At 36.7% G+C, this 15,239-nt stretch overlaps 1 protein-coding gene across 5 annotated transcripts in view; it reads right to left on the reverse strand.

Annotated features, from left to right (window-relative positions):
- TEX11 (testis expressed 11) overlaps window positions 1-15,239 on the reverse strand; it is a 385,652-nt gene that overhangs the window by 32,718 nt on the left and 337,695 nt on the right. The gene's annotated exons all lie outside the window — the stretch shown is intronic.

Here is a 15,239-nt window from a genome sequence, read left to right on the forward strand (position 1 = left end):
TCCAACCAAGGTAGCAGCTATCTTTGCTTTTCTGCATTTATTTTGTGCCTCTATTTTCATGAGGAATCTTGGTCTGCAGTTTCTTATATTGTCTTTGTCTACTACTGGTATCAGGATAATAGTCTCATAAGATGAACTGGGATGAGTTTGTATAGAGTTGATATTACATCTACTTTAAATGTTAGGTAGAATTCTTCAGTGCAGTTTTCTTTGTTGGAAGATTTTAAACTATGAATTTAATTAATAGGCATAGGAGTATATATTTCTTCTTGAGGGAGCTTTGGTAGTTTGCGACTTTCAAGAAATTTGTACATTTCACCTAAAATTCTAAATTCATGGACATAAAAGTGTTCATAATATTCCCTTATTACCTTTTAAAATGTCTGTAGGATCTCTAGTGAGGTCTCCACATTTATTCCTGATATTGTTAATTTGTGCTTGATTTGCCTGGCTAGAGGTTTATCAATTGTATTGATCTTTTCAAAAGAAAAAAAAACTTTTGGTTTCATTGACTTTATCTACTGTTTTCTGTTTTAAATTTTATTGATTTGTGCTCTTATTTTTATTACTTTTCTTTTGCTTGATTGGGTTTAATTTGCTCATTTTTTCTAGTTTCTTAAGGTGGAGACTTAGATTACTTGAGACCTTTCTTTTTTTTTCTAATAGGAGCATTTAATGCTATACACTTTTGTCTAGATACTGCTTTAGTTGTAGCCTACACATTTTTATATGTTGTGTCTTCACCTTCATTCAATTAAAAAAAATTCCTAATTTCCCTTGTCACTTCTTCTTTGGCCTATTGGATTATTTTAAAGTATGCTGTTTAATTTCCAAATATTGGAAGGTTTTACAGATAGCTTTGTATTATAGATATATAATATAATTCTCTTGTGGTCAGAGAAAATACTTGGATATTTCAATAATTTTATGATTTCAATACTTTTAAATTTTTTGAAGTTTGTTTTGTGGTTCAGAATATGGCTTATGGTGATGAATGTTCCTTGTGAATTTGAAAAAACTGTATTCTGCTGTTGTTGGGTAGAGTGTTCTAAATGTCAATTAGGTCAATTTGGCTGATAGTGTTGCTCATGTCTTCTATATCTTTATTGAGTATTTGTTGACCTATTCTATTGATTACTAAGAAAGGAATATTGAAGTTTCCAAGTAGTTATGGATTTGTCTATTCCTCATTTTAGTTCTAGCAGTTTTTGCTTCAAGTGTTTTGAAGCTCTGCAAAACAAATCCATTTACAATAGCATCAAAAAGAATAAAAACATCAATCTTATTCACAAGATGATATAACCTTGTGAATAAAATCCCTAGGGAATCCAATAAAATGCCATTATAACTAATCAGCAAGTTCATCAAGATCAATATACAAAAATCAATTATTTATTTATTTATTTATTTATTTATTTATTTATTTATTAGAGACAAGGTCTCACTATGTTGCCCAGGCTGGTCTCAAACCCCTGAGCTCAAGTGATACTCCAGCCTTGGCCTCCCAAAGTGAGCCGCCATGCCTGGCCAATTCTGTTTTTATATAGCAGCAATGAGTAAGCTGAAAATAAAATTGAAACAATTCCCTTTATAACAGCATCAAAAAGAACAAAATACTTAGAAATAAAGAACAAGGGCCAGGCACGGTGGCTCACAACTGTAATTCCAGCACTTTGGGAGGCCAAGGCAGGTGGATCACTTGAGGCCAGGAGTTTGAGACCAGTCTGGCCAACATGGCAGAATCCCATCTCTACCAAAAAAAAAAAAAAAAAAAAATTAGCCGGGCGTGGTGGCGCATGTGTGTAATTTCAGCTACTCAGGAGGCTGAGGCATGAGAATCACTTGAACCCAGGAGGCAGAGGTTGTAGTGAGCTGAGATCGCACCACTGCACTCCAGTCTGAGTAATAGAGTGAGACTCTGTCTCAAAAAAAAAAAAAAAAAAAAAAGAAAAGAAAAAAGAAAAAGAAAGAATTAGTGTGTACGTTTATAGTTTTTAGTGTATAAGTTATGTAACTTAGTTTCCATTTTGTTATGTAACTTATAAACTAAAAACTATAACACATCATTGAAATAAACAAGATGGAACAAAATGGAAACATATCCCATGTTCATGGATTTGATGATTTATCATTGTTAAGATGATAACACTCCCCAAAATTATCTATAGATTCAACACAATCCCTATCAGCATCCCAGCTCAGTTATTTTTTTCAGAAACTGACAGTTGATCTTGAAACTCGTATGGAAATTCAAGGGACCCAGAATAACCAAAACAATCTTGAAAACCAAGAATAAAGTTGGAGGACTAACACTTCCTGATTTCAAAGCTTACTAGAAAGCAATGGAGGCTGGGCGCAGTGGCTCATGCCTATAGTCCCAGCACTTTGGGAGGCCGAGGTAGGCAGATCACTTGAGGTCAGGAGTTCAAGACCAGCCTGGCTAACTCGGTGAAACCCTGTCTCTACTAAAAATACAAAAATTAGCCAGGCGTGGTGGTGGCCACCTGTAGTCCCAGCTACTTGGGAGGCTGAGAGGAGAACTGCTTGAACCAAGGAGGCAGAGGTTGCAGTAAGCCGAGATGGCACCATTGCACTCCAGCCTGGGCAACAGAGCAAGACTCACTTTCAACAAAAAAGAAAGGAAAAGAAAAAGAAAATAGAAAGCAATGGTAATCAAGACAGCATGGTACTGACATAAGGAGATATATATATATATAAGTGGAACAGAATTGACAACCCAGAAATAAAACAATGTGTCTGTGGTCATCTGATTTTCCACAAGGGGCAAAGACCATCCAATGGGGGAAAGGATAGTCTTTTAAACAAATAGTTCTGGGACAACTGGATAGCGACATGATAAAGAATGAAGTTAGACCCTGACCTCATAGCATATACAAGAATTAACTCAAAATAGATCAAATATTTAAAGATAAGAGCTAAACTATAAAACTCATGGAAGAAAACAGAGGAGTAAACCATAACTTTTGATTTGGCAATGCATTCTTAGATATGACATCAAAAGCATAAGCAATGAAAGAAAAATAGATAAACTGGACCTCCTCAAAGTTAACGAATTTTGTATTTCAAAGGACATGATCAAGAAAGAGAAAAGACAATTGACAAAGTGGGGCAAAATCAAGGCATATATCTGATCAAAGACATGTGTCTAGAACACATAAATAACTCTTGCTACTCAATAATAAAAGGCAGCCTAATGAAAAATTGGGAAAGGGTGTGAATAGATATTCTCCAAAGAAGATATACAATGGCCAATAACCATCTGAAAAGATGCTCAACACCATTGGTCATCAGGAAAATTAGTCATCAGGAAATGAAAACCATAATGAGATATCACTATACATTCACTAGGATGGCTAGAATAAAAAAGACAGGTAATACAAGTGTTGAGAAGGAGGTGGAGAAACTGGAAGCCTCATACATTGCTGGTGGAAATGTAAAATGATGCAGCTGCTTTGAAAAAACACTCTGGCAGTTCCTCAAATGATTAAACATAGGGTTACCATATGACCTAGCAATTCCACTCCTAGGTATATAAAAAAAAAAAGTGAAAATAGGTCCACACAAAAACTTGTGCACAAGTGTTTACAGCAGCATTATTCATAATAGCTAAAAGATGGAAACGATCCAAATGTCCATCAACTGATGAATGGATGAATAAAACATGGTATGCCCAGGCAATGGAATATTATTTGACCATAAAAAGTAATGAAGTACTGACAAGCCACCACATGAATGAACTTTAAAAATATGCTAAGTGAAATAAGGCAGTCACAGAAGTCCATGTATTATATAATTTTATTTAAATGAAGTGTTCAGAATATGCAAAGCTATAGAAACAGAAAGTAGATTAGTGGTTGTTCAGGGCTTGTGGGAGAAATGCAAGGGTAACTAAAGGGTACGTTGCTTTCCTTTTGAGGTAATAAAATGTTCCAAAATTGATTGTCAGTGGTGGCTGCACATATCTGTGAATACACTAAAGTGTATTGAATTGTACACTTTGATGGGTGAACTGCATGGCATGTGAGTTATATCTCAATAAAATTGTTTGAAAAATTGAATTTATATTGTGTATTCTTTTGGGACCAACTTCTTTCACTCATAATGTCTGTCATATTCATAAATATTTTTGTATGCTATCAGAAGTTCATTCCTTTTATTGCTTTGTAGTATTCCATTGTATGAACATACCACAGTTTATTTAATCTATCATTCTGCTGATGAACAGTAATGTTGTTTCAAATTTTTAGTTCTTATGAATAGAGCTGTCTTGAACATTCTTGTACATACTGTGGTGAACAGATGTACTCATTTCACCTGAGTATGTATCTAAAAGTGAGATTTCACGATCACTGCTGGGATAGAAACATGTTTGGTTTTAGCAGATACTGCCAAACGGTTTTCCAAAGTGGTTGTACCAATTACATTTCCACTAGTGGTGTGCCAGAACTCCACTTGCTTCCCACCCTCATTAACACTTGATTTTTTTTTTAGTCATTTCAGTGAGGGTGTAGCGGCTTCTCAATGTGCATTTTCTTGATGAGTAACGATGCTGAGCATCTTTTCCTTTGCTTATTGACCATTTATACATTTTTTTGGGTGAAATTCCCATTCAATTCTTTTTTTTTTTTTGAGATGGATTTTCACTCTTGTTGCCCAGGCTGGAGTGCAATGGCGTGATCTCAGCTGACCGTGACCTCCGCTTCCCAGGTTCAAGCGATTCTCCTGCCTCAGCCTACCGAGTAGCTGGGATTACTGGTATGTGCCACCACACCCGGCTAATTTTGTATTTTTAGTAGAGATGGGGTTTCTCCATGTTGGTCAAGCTGGTCTCGAACTCTCAACCTCAGGTGATCCACCCGCCTCAGCCTCCCAAAGTGCTGGGATTACAGGCACGAGCCACTGCGCCCGGCCATTCAATTCTTTTGTCCATTTTTTTATTGGGTTATTTGTCTTTTCTTGTTGAGTTGTAAGAATTCTTTATATATTCTGGAAGTTGTCAAGCTTATGTATTGGCATATCTTCTTCCTATCTGTGGCTTGTCTTTTTCTTTTCTCAACGGTATGTTTTGACAGACCAAAGTTCTCACTTGTAATGAAGTCCACTTTATCAATATTTTCTTTTATAGTTGGTAAACTTTTATCTGCACAAAGTCATGAAGATATTCTCCTAGGATTTTTTATTTATTTTATTTCATTGTCTTTTGAGACAAGGTCTCACTTTGTCACCCAGGCTAGAGTGTAGTGGTGCGATCATAGCTCACTGTAACCTCAAATTCCTGGGCTCAAGTGATCTTCTGGCCTCAGCCTCCCAAGTAGCTGTGACCACTGTGACCACAGGTGCATGCCACCACACCAGGCTTTTTTTTTTTTTTTTTTTTTTTTTTTTGGTAAAGATAGGGTCTCGCCATGTTGCCTAGGCCGTACTTGAACTTCTGGTCTCAACCAATCCTCCCACCTCAGCCTTTCAAAGTGCTAGGATTATAGTACTGTAAGCCACCACACACAGCCTCAGCTGGGATTTTGATTGGGATTGCTTTGAATCTATAGATCAATTTGGGAAAAGTGATATATCTTAACAATATTGAGTTTTTTAATACATGAACATGGCATATATCTGCGTTTATTTAGACCTTTAAAAATTTCTTTCAGCCATGTTTCAATGTTTTGTGGCTTTCAGTGCAGAGGTCTTATACATCTTTCATTATAGATTACTAGGCATTTGATGGATTTTGATGCTATCAAAAATTGTATTTTAAAGGTCACTTTCCAATAATTTCTTGCTAGTATGCAGAAATATAATTAATTATTTACATATAAACCTGTATCCAACAACCATACCAATTTACTTTTTTTTTTTCACAGAGTCTCGTTCTGTCGCCCAGGCTGGAGTGTGGTGGCGTGATCTCAGCCCACTGCAACTTGCACTTCCTGGGTTCAAGCAATTCTTCTGCCTCAGCCTCCTGAGTAGCTGGGACTACAGGCACGTGCCACCATGCCCAGCTAATTTTTGTATTTTTAGTAGAGACGGGGTTTCACCATATTGGCCAGGCTGGTCTTGAACTCCCGACCTCATGATCCACCCGCCTTGGCCTCCCAAAGTGCTGGGATTACAGGTGTGAGCCACCGTGCCCAGCTCAAATTTACTTATTTTTAAAACTTTATTCCAAATCACAGATAAAGAAAACCATATTATATGCATGTCTGTTTGCATATACATAATACATACATATATACACACACACATACATACAGTTGTTATGTTTGTTTTGAAAATGTGAATTTGTTCCAACATGATTGATATATTAGGTAACAATTAATGTAAATTATGTAAATTAAGTACTTGCTTATGTGCAATTTAGTCTATGTGAAATAGTAAGTGAATGCAGAAAGCAGCATCTGGCTGAACCAAGCTGTATAGGAGTATGCATAACACACACATGTGCACAATTCAAACTTCTATCCACTACCTCAGTTCACTGAATGTGTTATGGGCCACACTCATCCACATCTGTTGCTACAACTTTCCATCAGATTTCAGACAACCTCCTCCCACCACTTCACAGTATCTCACAAGCTGCAATCCTTCTGATATTCACTTCCATAAGCAAATGCCAGGTCTTTTTTAAGGTAAAAAGCCATATTTATTGTAGTATTCATGTATTTTTAGTCATTTAACATATATAAAACCATGCTGTCATTTTATTAGGTTCTTATCTTTTTTTTAATATGTCACAGACCAAATTTTTTAGTGTTATACCCCAACCCCATTTTTTCCCATAAGCCCTGTGGTCTTTATTACACAATTTTGGATACTGTAATAATTTCTAGGCACGCATATGCCATGTAACAGCAAAACTGACTAAACATGTAAAGTATTTTCATTATTGCTAATCCATATCCACGTGAAAAAAGTTACCAACTAGAATACAGTATTGTGCATAGTTCTTTTTGTCTTTAGCCTTGCATCTAATCAAAACAGAGTTTTTCAAAGTTACTTAAATCAGCTTCTTTCTTCCTCACCCCCTTCCATGTGGCTATGTAGTTCATTGTCACAGTCTGAATTCCATCTGGGATTCCCTCCACATCCTGATTGATTTATTTTAAAATTGTATCCGGTAAAATCTACTCTTTGTGGCATATAGTTCTATTGGTTGTGAAAAATGCATAGAATTGTGTGTCCACTATCACTGCTCCTTATAGAACGTTCATTACCCTAAAGAGTCTCTCATGTTACCCCTTTATAGGGAACTCCTACTCCTATGTCCAACCTCTGGCAACCACTGATGTGTTTTCTGTTCGTATGGTTTTACCTTTTCCAGGATATCATATAAATGGAATCATAGCCTTTTGGGTCTGTCTTTTTTCACTTAGCAAATGCATTTAGCATTCATTTACTTTTCAGTAGTATTCCATTATAGAGATGTACAGTTTGTTTATCTATTTCAGGTTACATTTGTTGTTGGAATTATGTTGTCAGCTCCTGGAAATGGTAGATTGGCTGGGTCTCTGCAGTGCTTTCAAAGTCATGGTTTAGAAATTGCTCCATTATTCTGAGTCCTTCGGATAGGCAAAACGCCCTTCTAATGCATACACAGGGCAGGGGTTATTAACCCCACTTTCCAGATGAGAAGATTATGGCTGAGAAACTAAATGCTGTTCCTACCCATAGAAACAGCAAATTAATGGAGAGCCAGGACCCTAATCCCACATGTTCTGATTCACAATCCACTACTGGAAAACATGTAGAGGAGAAGAATGGCTATGACTAGAAGGTTGGAAAATAGAACCTATTTCTGAAATAGTTGGTCTGAAGAAGACAGAACTTAACAAATGCTTTGGAAACCGTCTTAAAGCATATAAAGGGTTTACAACTGAAGTTAAAAAAGAACAGATCGTCTTTAAGAGGCAGCATGGAGAGAGTGATCAATTAGACCTAAGATGTGAAATGGGTTACTAGGAGGCCTGGAATTATTCCAGTATAATATTGAGTGGAAGTGGTGATAGTGTATATCCATGTTTCATTCCCTGACATCAGTGAGAAAGTGTTCATATTTTACCATTAAATACAAAATAAGGAGTAGTTTGTTTTCAAGTAATGTTTATCAGATTGAGGAAGTGACTTTCTATTCCTAGTTTGTTGAGTGTTCTCCTCATGAATGGGTATGGCATTTTTTTCAAATGCTTTTTCTGCATCTATTGAGATTATTATATTTTCCTCTTTTGTTAATGTGCACTCATTTTTGAATGTTGAATTCCTGGGATAAGCAATATTGGTCATGATGCAGTATCCTTTTTATATATTGCTGGATTCAATTTTCTAAAACGTGTTTAGGATCTTCGCATCTATCATTTAAGATACTGGCCTGAGGCTAGGTGTGGTGGTTCACGCCTGTAATCCCAGCACTTTGGGAGGCCGAGGTGGGCGGATCACCTGAGGTCAGGAGTTCAAGACCAGCTTTGCCAACAGGGTGAAACCCCATCTTTACTAAAAATACAAAAATTAGCCGGGCGTGGTGGTGCATGCCTGTAGTCCCAGCTACTTCGGAGGCTGAGGCTGGAGAATCGCTGGAACCTGGGAGGCAAAGGTTGCAGTGAGCTGAGATCGTGCCACTGCGCTCCAGCCTGAGCGACAGAGACTTTGTCTCAAAAAAACAAAAACAAAAACAAACAAACAAAAAAGACACTGACACTGACTTGTATTTTTCTTTTTAGTTTTTGGAATCAGAGTCATGCTGGCCTCATAAAATCAATGTATTACTTTCTTCTCTATTTTCCATAAGAGATATTTGTATGAGATTGATATTATTTCTTTCTTATATATTTAGAATAATGTACTGGTAAAGCCATTTCCTTTGTGAGAAGGTATTTAAGGTTGCATTTCTTTAGTAGGTTTAGGACTATTTAAAATAGTCTAAATAGGACTACTCAGATTATTTTTGGGGGCAAAATTTTGTACTTGATCTTAGCCAAAAAGCTGAGAAGTAATGGGGGGCGGGAAAGTAATTTTGGTAGCTGTACTTTTCAAGGAATTTGTCCATTTTGTCCAAACTGTCAAATTTATTGGCATAAAGTTGTTCACAATATCCTTTTTATTGTGATTTTAATGTCTGAAGGATTTGTACTAATGCCCACTTTTGAATTACTGATATTGGTAATTTGTGTTCTTTCTTGATCCATCTTGCAAGACTTTTAGCAATTGTATTAATCTTTCCAAAGAAGCAACCTATAGCTTTGTTGATTTTCTGTGTTGTTGTTGTTGTTGTTGTTTTGAGACAGAGTCTTGCTCTGTCGCCCAGGCTGGATTGTAGTGGTATGATCTTGGCTCACTGTAACCTCCACCTTCCAAGTTCAAGCGATTCTCGTGCCTCAGCCTCCCCAGTAGCTGTGATTACAGGCATGTGCCACCATGCCTGGCTAATTTTTGTATTTTTAGTAGAGATGGGGTTTCACCATGTTGGCCAGGCTGGTCTCAAACTCCTGACCTCAGGTGATCTGCCCGCCTTGGCCTCCCAAAGTGCTGGGATGACAGGCATGAGCCACTGTGCCCAGCCTGATTTTCTGTGTTGTATGTTGTTTTTCATTTCTTTGTTTTCTGCTCTTATCTTTGTTACATTCTTCCTTTTACTATCTTTAATTTGCTGTTCTTTCCCTAGATTCGAGTTGGAAGCTTAGATCATCAATTTTCAACCCTTAATCTTTTCTAATATATGCATTTAAAGCTATGTCTTTTCCTTTATTTTAGTTGTATCTAACAAGTTTTGATGTCATATTTCATTTTTGTTAAGTTCAATCTATTCCATCGTTTTCATTTTGATTTTTTCTTTGACTGATGGGTTATTTAGAAATGTTTCTTTTAGATTTCCAACAGTGGGGGTTTCCTAATCATCTTTCTGTTGTTGCTTTCTCATTTAATTATACTTTGTTTGGATAACATACCTTGTATGATTTCTATTCTTTGAAACTTGTTGAGACTTGCTTTTTGGCCCAGCATATGATCTATTTTGGTATATGTTACAAGTGTACTTGAAAAGAATGTGTTTGTGATATATATATATATATATATATACGTATATATATATACACATATATATACGTATATATATATATACACATATATATATATACACATATATATATATACACATATATATATAATCAGTTAGGGGTGGACTGAAGTTTAAAGCTTGGGAAATCTTGTGAAAATAAGTAATGAATGTGTAGGTGAGGTATAGTACACAACTTATTCTGATCAGGAGACATTGTGCTAAGATAACTGTACAAGAAAATGTCTAAAACACCAAAAGCAATGGCAACAAAAGCCAAAATTGACAAATGGGATCTAATTAAACTAAAGAGCTTCTGCACAGCAAACGAAACTACCATCTAACAGGCAACCTACAGAATGGGAGAAAATTTTTGCAATCTACTCATCTGACAAAGGGCTAATATCCAGAATCTACAAAGAACTCAAACAAATTTACAAGAAAATAACAAACAACCCCATAAAAAAAGTGGGCAAAGGATATGAACAGACACTTCTCAAAAGAAGACATTTATGCAGCCAACAGACACATTAAAAAATGCTCATCATCACTGGTCATCAAAGAAATGCAAATGAAAACCACAATGAGATACCATCTCACTCCAGTTAGAACGGCAGTCATTAAAAAGTCAGGAAACAACAGGTGCTGGAGAGGATGTGGAGAAATAGGAACACTTTGACACTGTTGGTGGGACTGTAAACTAGTTCAACCATTGGTGGAAGTCAGTGTGGCGATTCCTCAGGGATCTTGAACTAGAAATACCATTTGACCCAGCCATCCCATTACTGGGTATATACCCAAAGGATTATAAATCATGCTGCTATAAAGACACATGCACACTTATGTTTATTGTGGCACTATTCACAATAGCAAAGACTTGGAACCAACCCAAATGTCCAACAATGATAGACTGGATTAAGTAAATGTGGCACATATACACCATGGAATACTATGCAGCCATAAAAAATGATGAGTTCATGTCCTTTGTAGGGACATGGATGAAGCTGGAGACCACCATTCTCAGCAAACTATCTTAAGGACAAAAAACCAAGCACAGCATGTTCTCACTCATAGATGGGAATTGAACAATGAGAACACATGGACACAGGAGGGGGAACATCACACACCAGGGCCTGTTGTGGGGTGGGGGGAGGGGGGAGGGATAACATTAGGAGATATACCTAATGTTAAATGATGAGTTGATGGGTGCAGCACACCAACATGGCACATGTATACATATGTAACTAACATGCACATTGTGCACATGTACCCTAAAACTTAAAGTATAATAAAAATAAATAAATAAATAAATAAAATTTCCAGATTCACATTTGTCCTTTCTAAAAGCAAACCATAATAAGACATATGTTGGGAACAGGGAGATTGGACTGACATTCCTAATTAGATCAGGCACGTGGGAGAAGGAATAGTATATATCACCATAAGTATCTGGGAACCATAACAAACCTGTCTCCTCAACCTGGAACCCCTACTATATTTCTTCAGTGACTCCATAGCCCTGTATCAAAGTCTCTACTCACTGCCATTAAGGCTTTGGATTGCATCATTAAGGTAAGCTTATGCTGACTATGAGGCATGATTTAAATGGAATGCTGCCAAAAGTGAAGACTTCCTAGGATCAATTTTTATCAGAGGTACTTGGGTATCTCCAGCTAATTGTCTAATTTCCTTCCAGGAAATAATCCTAAACTCAGGTTCTCCTATTTCTGTGGCCTAAGTTCTGGCTCAAAATGTACACTAGAAAATCTACTCAAGTTTTGCCATTCTGTTTAATGTGCCTGAGGATCAGCTCCAATTGCCTTTTCTCTTGGCTGATCTCAAAACTTTCATCTCTGAGAATTTCTTATCCATGAGAACTAATCTCTGAGACAAAAGTAATGCATGACTGGTTGCTGTATTAAGCCAATGAAGGAACCAAGCAAAGACTGCCTGCAAAGGAATAAGCATTCAATCCTAGTTTTGATGTGTACAATGGAAAAGACAAAAAGTATTTCTATTTCTAGCATACATCTTGTTAAATGGCAGCTTTTATCTACTGTATTTGGATAAATTAGAATGACCTTTCCAGTTATGGGTTGAGGAGACCCTAATATATAAATATGTAATATATAATACATAAAAACATAGATAATCATCTGCCCTGCCAGCTGAACTGCATTTCTGCTGGCAGAACATCCATGCTGGGCTTTGTTCTAAAGCTCTCAGGAGGTTTGCCTTGTTTGTCATAACCACTAATACTTTCGATGATGACACTTGATGAATACTTTATACCAAAGTCAAAATTATAGCACTGGAGATAAGCAAAATTCTTTCTTGCAATGACCTACAAAAACTAAAGCCTTTTCTCTGTCTTCCTGTTTTTGTGATAAATGTTTAACTCATGTTATAAAATAAATAGTTTTAAGAAACCAAATCACCAAGATTACTTCTAGCCCTAACATTTGATGATTCGCTATATATAGAGACTCTGACTCCAAGGATGCTCTTAGCAACATCCAAAAATGATAATCTTCAAGGGAGACCCAAAAGAGGAAATCTCTTTTCACAGCCAGAAAGACAGATTCAGAAGCTGTGAGCTTCCTCAAGTTAGAAAGGTTTGAGTATCTTCTCACTATAAGCAAAGTCATCTTTGGTACAAATCCAACTTCCCCTTAAATTTCCTTTTTCACCCCTGGAAACCTGCCCTTCTCTGCTCTAAATCCCAAGTTCAATCTTCATTAGGTATTTTTTTCTAAATGTTCCTCTCCCAGAGTATACGCTGATAATGACTAAATTGTGAGCTCTCCCAAGGATCTTTGCATAGAGGGTTCTCTAAGATCAAAACACTCTAATACTAAAATAAATGACTCTCTAATGATATAATTTCTGGTGTTATAGCAGAATTTCATTTAATAAATATTTATTGAGCCCTGTTATATGCCAGGCAAAACTTTAGGAGGTATGGATAAAGAATGAACAAGACAGACAACTTTTCTGCCTGCATGGAACTTAGATTCTATTTAGGGAGACAAACAATAAGCAACATAGAATATGTCAAGTAGTCAACACACAGGTTAAGGGGGTAAATAGTATTGAAAGTTGCTATTTTTGAAAGGGTGTGGTCTCTGAGGGGGTAAAACTTGAGCAAGTTGGGGAGCAAGGCATATGAATATCTAAGACAAGAGTGTTCAATGCAAAGGAAAGGGCAAATACAAAGGCCCAGAAGCAGGGAAGTACAAGGTGTTATCGGGACATAGTAGGGCTAGAGTACGTGGAGCTGTGAGGCAGAGTGGCAGGAGAGGTGGTGAGGAAGGTATCTAAGGACCGGATTATCTATGGCCTTGTAGATTATGGTAAGGACTTGGGATTTTATTTTAAATCCATTTAAATGGGAAGTGCAAGGAGACTGACATGAACTGACTTATGTTAAAATACTCTGGCTGCTGTATGGCTATTGAATTTATTAGGAGGGCAAGAGTTGCAGCAGAGAGGACACTTGGGAAGCTATTGCAGTGGTCCAAGTGAGACATGAGATAGCTTGGAACTAGGTGATACTAGTGGCCTAATTTGTTATTGAGAATGGGCACATCACAAATCACACTACTTTCAGCCTACTGTGGTTTGAATGTGTCCCCTCCAAAATTCAGATGTTGAAACTTAATGGCCAATGTGATAGGATAAGAGGTGGAACCTTTAATAGCTTATTAGACCCAGAGGGCTCCTCCCTCATGAACTGGGTTACAGATAGCCCTTACGGCCCTTAAAAAAGAGGCTTCCACACAGCACTAACTTTTCTTGCCCTTCCACTTTCCTCCCTGTGAAGACACAGTGTTTCTTCCCTCTGGAGGATGCAGCAACAAGGTATCATCTTGCAATCAGAGAGCAGCCCTCACCAGAAAACTGAACCTGCTGGAGCCTTGACCGTAGACTTCCCAGCCTCCAGAAATGTGAGAAAAAAAAAATTTTCTATTTTGTAAGTTACCCGGTCTGCATGAGGTGTTTTGTTACAGCAGCAGAAACAGACTAAGACACGGACTCATCTCCCACTATATAACCCCTGAATAAGAGATAATACCGAAACTAACAATGTTCTCCTGTATTACTCCTGGCTTCTGTTCACTTGGTTCCTACCATTAAAATTCTATTTATTCTTGAAGAGTAAGTTCAAATATCACCTTTTGGAATAGATCATTTCTTCCTCTGTGGTCCCATATATTCTGTATCCCTATTAGTATAGTTATTTCATTTTGCCTTATATATGTATAACTGATTATGTTTCTGACCTACTTTCTTTGCTGTAAATTTCTTAGGGACAGAGACAGTAATACATTTCCTTATTTCCACGATACATGGTAGCCCTTAGGAATTTAATAAATACTTTGCAGAATAAATGTGGTAAGCTGCTTTCCTTAGGTCACTAATATAATGGTATGTCAGGGTTAATCCTTTTGTAAAGGCCAATTCCCATAGCACTAAAATTTTAATCACTGTTTATACAGCTCTTAATTGACTCTGATTTGGAGTAGATTTTTAAAAGGATGGCATTTTCCAATTTTCCCTCAAGAGTTTATGATTCACTGGCTTTGTACTTTCCCTCAATTTATCTATTTGCAGTTGGTAGCTTAATAATTAATTTACATTACTGACATACTGGGCTCATTATTTTAGGCATTAGTTCATTGGAAATACAAAATCTCAAGAAACATAAACCTTTAACAAGTCGGAATAATTTTTCTAAATGTATCTTTCATTTTAATTATTAAAGTACTATAAATTCATCGAAAAATTCAAATGCAGAAACAAAATAAAAAGTGAAAGTCCCTTAAACACACTAATACTTGTTCCAAGAGCTATCAAGTGTTAAGTATGGTGTGTATCCTTCCAAGGCTTTATAGATGATATATGCATTCATAAATATGTATACATATACACACATTTTATAAGAATATATATGTGTGTATATTCTGAAGACCTATTATGTGCTAGGCGCACAATACAAAGGTAAGCAAAATCAGACACAGTATCTGTCCTTGTGGAGCTTACAGTCTAGGGTATTTGTGTACACATACACACATATGTTTTAAAAATAAAAATAGAATCAGAAAAAGTCAGCAAAAGTACAGCACTCCAAGGGGAGGAGCACACCCTGAAGTGCAAATCCTTTATCTACAATAAC

Source organism: Pongo pygmaeus, chromosome X (genome assembly GCF_028885625.2).
Source record: "Pongo pygmaeus isolate AG05252 chromosome X, NHGRI_mPonPyg2-v2.0_pri, whole genome shotgun sequence".
In the NCBI taxonomy this organism is placed as follows: Eukaryota; Metazoa; Chordata; class Mammalia; order Primates; family Hominidae; genus Pongo; species Pongo pygmaeus.